Source organism: Cherax quadricarinatus, chromosome 10, assembly GCF_038502225.1.
Source record: "Cherax quadricarinatus isolate ZL_2023a chromosome 10, ASM3850222v1, whole genome shotgun sequence".
Lineage (NCBI taxonomy): Eukaryota > Metazoa > Arthropoda > Malacostraca > Decapoda > Parastacidae > Cherax > Cherax quadricarinatus.
This window is the reverse complement of record NC_091301.1, coordinates 15,893,429-15,899,428: the sequence shown is the minus strand read 5'-3', so window position 1 is coordinate 15,899,428 and position 6,000 is coordinate 15,893,429. Positions and strand designations below refer to the sequence as shown.

At 34.6% G+C, this 6,000-nt stretch overlaps 1 protein-coding gene across 1 annotated transcript in view; it reads right to left on the bottom strand.

The window, feature by feature from the left end:
* Positions 1–418: 418 nt before the first annotated feature.
* LOC128687975 (phosphatidylserine synthase) overlaps positions 419–6,000 on the bottom strand; it is a 73,026-nt gene continuing 67,444 nt past the window's right edge. The window contains exon 10 of the mRNA XM_070083673.1: positions 419–5,091. The gene's annotated coding sequence lies outside the window, so the exon portion shown is untranslated. The remainder of the gene's footprint in view (positions 5,092–6,000) is intronic.

Below are 6,000 nucleotides of genomic sequence, written 5' to 3'. Positions count from 1 at the left end.
AATATCAAGCATTCTTGAACTGGAAATGAAGAAACTGTTTACATATCAGACACTCAATTATCAGACCTCTCAGTTATAATCACATTCAACCATCCACTTCCCACTCCAGATGTTTCCCAACATTTTTCCACCCACTGGGTGTATGACTGAATACAGTGGACCCCTGACTTACGATATTAATTCATTCCAGAAGTCTCTTCGGGTGCCATTACCGAACGAATTTGTTCCCATAAGGAATATTGTAAATTAGATTAGTCCGTTTCAGACCCCAAAAATACACGTACAAAAGCACTTACAAAAATACACTTACATAATTGTTCGAGTTGGGAGCTGATCATAAGGCGGGGGTCCACTGTATATTTAAATTATATTCAATAAAAAGTATCTGTTGTATTACAGGCAATAAAGGATACAAACATTTACTTTACTGATTTAATGTGCTATCTGTTATATTAACATCCATCAAGAAAGTATTATTTTCTATAACTGACATTTACATACACAGAGATATTTTAAGACAGTTTAATTCAGAAAGCCAATATTTATTATATGGTATTCTACACGAAATTTGTGATCATTATCACAACTTAAATACCTTAAAAGAAAATAAAAGATGAACATTCTTAACACATTTAAACTGTATTACTACAGGTACTGTACTTTTTGTTTTAATATGATCCAACAATTAGCAAAAGACTGCTTTTAACTTGTTAGGAGTAACTACAGTGGTATTTTATGCCTAACTAACTAGCTGTAGTTATACAGCGATTGTCTTCATCACTCAGTTAACATTTTTTTATACAGTATGTAATTACTGAGTGCTTCATAAGGCAGTTCTGAAATTATGTTCAATTTATACTGTATCTTTTCTCTACAAATCTCCAATACAGTACAAATATCAATGAAATCTACTGTATTTTATCATCACTATTAGAATAGTTTCTCCCTACTACATCAGAATTCTCATAAGGTATTCGAAATATTTCCATATTTGATAACCTGAGTCTTGAATTGGGAATGATTTTAGAAATGCACAAATTTTTGAATTTCAGTAAAATTTAGAATTTAAATATAAGCAATAACACTGGAATTTTGGGGAAAGAACATTTCCTGAATTTTACACAAAATTCAGAAAACAGTTTGTTTAAGTAAGATACCAAATTTTAAGTTATAAATTCTGTGAACATAGATTTTTTTCTGAGTAAAAATTTATTCTTTAAAATTTTGAATTTGGAATAGTGGAAAGTCCAAATAAGAGCAAAAATTCCACATTTAAATTTTTATTTTTCTCCAAAAAAGAAATTTTCAATTTACATTATTCAGAAATTTTCAATTTACAGTATTCAAAAAATTTCAGTTTACATTCTTCAGAAATTTATAGAATCTAGATACTCTGGAACCTGATTTAGTACATATATGAGAGAGGTTTCCTAATAAAATTTTTAGAGCTAAATTCTAATGATTAAAAACCCTCAGGACTACAGCTATAAGTCCACAATGTACTAAAACATTTCAATCTTAATTTCCTTTTATAGCCATATATGGAAGAAATCACAATAAAATGTGTAATTACAAATGTGAAAAAAAATTACCACAGTGAAAATAGGAAATAAAATCTGAGCACTTTCATGTGCTGACACATATCTAGAGGAAGAAGAGGCAAGAGAAGCACATTTTATATGTTAAACTTTTTATGTTAAACCTCAGGGTTTAACCTATAAAATATGCTTCTCTTGTCTCTTCTTCCTATTCCTCTGAAAATGTACATGTGTAAGCATATGAAAGCTCTCAGGTTTTATTTCCTATTCTCACTGTGGTAATTTTTTTCATAGCAATACATATACAGGCAGGCCGTATATATATACAGTGGACCCCCGCTTAACGATCACCTCCAAATGCGACCAATTATGTAAGTGTATTTATGTAAGTGCGTTTGTACGTGTATGTTTGGGGGTCTGAAATGGACTAATCTACTTCACAATATTCCTTATGGGAAAAAATTCGGTCAGTACTGGCACCTGAACATACTACTGGAATGAAAAAAGTTCGTTAACCGGGGGTCCACTGTAGTTAGGTTCCGGGCTACTGCTGTTGAGTGAAAATCACTGTAAAGTGAAACAGCCTTTTTTTCACTTTTAAATGCATATACAAGCCTGATAACATATTTACACTATCATATATTAAGAGAGCAATAGAGTTAATCCTAAAAAATGCATATACAGTACACACATTACTCAGTTTAAAATATTTTTATCCTTAGCTTACAATGAGTGGTGAATGTATTTATTGTAGGAAGTCTGAATAAATAAAGAATGGGTATAAATGAAAACAGATAAATTAGCAAAAAGGCATAAAGTCAAGCACTAAAAAGTGGGGCCTACCTGTTCAGCACTGTATTTTGCAAAAACTACATGATTTAAAAAAAAAAAAAAAACAGTACAGTACATTATTGAAATAGTCACCTATACATAAATTTTAATGTCATTACAATGTCATTTTAAAAATAAAAATTTCCTTTAACATGCACAAATTTAGCAACTCTCCAATAAGTAATATCTAACTGTGGCCCGGTGGTCTGGTGGCTAAAGCTCCCGCTTCACACACGGAGGGCCCGGGTTCGATTCCCGGCGGGTGGAAATTCCGACACGTTTCCTTACACCTATTGTCCTGTTCACCTAGCAGCAAATAGGTACCTGGGTGTTAGTCGACTGGTGTGGGTCGCATCCTGGGGGACAAGATTAAGGACCCCAATGGAAATAAGTTAGACAGTCCTCGATGACGCATTGACTTTCTTGGGTTATCCTGGGTGGCTAACCCTCCGGGGTTAAAAATCCGAACGAAATCTTATCTTATCTTATCTTATCTTAACTTAGACTGCTAAAGCCAAATTATTACTACTATATTATTATAATAGTCGTGGAGACGTTCTAAACCCCTAAGGGTCACACAGCGCCTGAAAAATCCGTAGTACTATACTTGGGTTTGATCCAAGGAATCAGAGTGTAGTTCCAATTCCTTGGAATTCTAAGTTAGAGGACATATATACTTCAGAAAAAGAAGACTTTATATGCAAGAAATTTCTAGTTGCATACTTTGATATAATATATATTAATACTGTAATTGTAGTAATAATAGCCTGTTATAACCATTCACTGTATTTTATAATACTGTAGCAATAATACCTGCAGTAATTATAATATAAATGCAGAGCAAGCGTGTGTTGGTCATTCAGTGGTACATGGGAGACTTGCTAACATTAGAGGTTAAAAGGCAGACCTTTTTAGACAATTCAATTTTACAAGCTAAGAGCTATTATCCTACCTCAGCTCATTTCAAAGCCCTGCCTTTTCTAAGGTACACTACCACCACCTGGTATGCATCCCACAACAGTTGACTAACACCCACGTACATACCTACTTACTGCTAGGTGAACTCGGCAAAAGGTGTCAGGAGACATGCCTAATGTTTCCACCCATGCCAGGGATTAAACCACAGACCCTTAGTGTGAGGGGTCTGCATGAATCTGCATTAAAAGTTGGGACTTTCAGTGAGGAGAATATAGTAAGTATGTGTAGGCACTGAAGGAGAGGTCGAATATGGAAGTCTGTTTGCTCTATGAAGAATGAGACAATCTATCAAAAGATATTGAAGAGTTAGCAAAGGCTGACTATTTCCATGGAGTGGCACCTCGTGGCACTCCACAAGACAGCCATATGTAAGTCTTGTCTGATCAATGTGCAGTTGTAAGAGTACTGTTTCCTATAGCTAACAGCAACAAATCCTGGATGACCAAAAGCCATTTGCATTTTCCTTTAAACCTGCTTGCTGATCAATCATAAAAGAATTATCATTGCAAGCAGTTGGTGAGAAATTACATAAAGCTAGGTGGTAAGAATGTTGACTCTGAACATATGGACAAGAGCAGGAGTGAAAAATTCTCCACTGACACAAAAACAATTAGTAGCACAAAAATTAGAATGCTTTGTTTGCAAACATTTCTTAGGGCTGTGCTGACAATGCCAGAAGGCAATTAAGGAAAACTGTTATGAAAGAAAGAATGTGCAGACTATGTTATTTACTCTTAAGTATTTGCACACTACTCTTGCATTTAACAGGCAAAGGCTTGTAAGGAATGATTACGATGAACAAGGTACTACAATTTTTTATTTCAGTGAAAATTGTTTCAATCACGAAGCAGTTGCCTGGCTTACATCACATTAGTGCAACCAAAATACATGTATTGATATAATTTGTTTGCAAGAATGCAGACTACTAGATGGAGAATCTTCCTCAAAGTTGCTGATATATGCAAATTGCCTAACTGTTAAAAAGAACTTGCCTCACTAAATCACTCAATATTATGGTGTTAATGTAAAAGCAGGTAACCTCTCAAATAACATTATATTTATGCTCCAACTAATCAGTTTCAACCTAATGCTTTACTTGATCACATTAATAAGAGAAGCTACTATTATTATTATTGGAGACTTTAATACTGGACATAGAACATTGGGGGCTCAATAACAAACACCAACAGAACTATACTAGTTCAATTCCTCAATGAATATGAGTGCCAGAATAATGGACAATATGGAGCCCATACATTAGATCTGTGCCTAAGACTAAATCCATCATATACATGACTCAATAACACTTGAAAATCTTTTTATCTGATCACTTTCCAAGACTCAACTGTTAATCTTGATCAATGCAGATCAAAGAAATAACTATTAATTACAGTATATGGATCACTGGTAAAAGAGTTACAAGCCCACTGATGCACACAAATTTAATGATAATGTAGTCGCTACTATTGAGAACTTGCTCACAGATCAAGGGAATAAAGAGAGGACACAAATGTTTCTCTTTAAATGTTAAGAAATCCTGTCATGTGTACTATAATGACCCACAACTATGCAATTTAACACCTACAGCTAGGATTGGTAAAGCATATCATGATTGCAGAAACCAAGGTTCACTTCACTTTCCAAATTGCACTAACAAATGCAAGGAACAAAAAACAAGAACTTAAACAAAAGGAATGAGAACAATTTGTTATAGGTTGAGCAGATCTACCCCTCCTAGTCAAGTCTGAAAAGGAAAAGATAAAATGCAATTTCAAATGATATATAACTGATTAGGACTCATCACATCCACATCTTAGACTAAGATACTATAAAGAAAAATGACATGTTTGAATCCATTCATTTGAAAGGTAAATTCATCAGCTACACTAAATTTTACAGAAACAGTATCTTGGTGTAGATGTACCCTTCAGTAAATCCACCATACCACAACTAAATAAATGCAAGATAGGCTAAATGCTCTCAGAATAGGTGGAAAGTGGTCTTCCTACTGGAAGTGTAAACACCTAGCTGTATCATATTCTCTCTCTCTCTCTCTCTCTCTCTCTCTCTCTCTCTCTCTCTCATATTCTCTCTCTCTCTCTCATATTCTCTCTCTCTCTCTCATATTCTCTCTCTCTCTCTCTCTCATATTCTCTCTCTCTCATATTCTCTCTCTCTCTCTCTCATATTCTCTCTCTCTCTCATATTCTCTCTCTCTCTCTCATATTCTCTCTCTCTCATATTCTCTCTATCTCTCTCTCTCTCATTCTCTCTCATATTCTCTCTCATATTCTCTCTCTCTCTCATATTCTCTCTCTCTCTCATATTCTCTCTCCCTCATATTCTCTCTCTCTCATATTCTCTCTCTCTCATATTCTCTCTCATATTCTCTCTCTCGTGTTCTCTCTCTCTCATATTCTCTCTCTTTCATATTCTCTCTCTCTCTCTCATATTCTCTCTCTCTCATATTCTCTCTATCATATTCTCTCTCATATTCTCTCTCTCATATTCTCTCTCTCATATTCTCTCTCTCTCTCATATTCTCTCTCTCTCTCATATTCTCTCTCTCTCTCTCTCATATTCTCTCTCATATTCTCTCTCATATTCTCTCTCTCTCTCTCTCTCATATTCTCTCTCTCTCTCTAGTAGATAT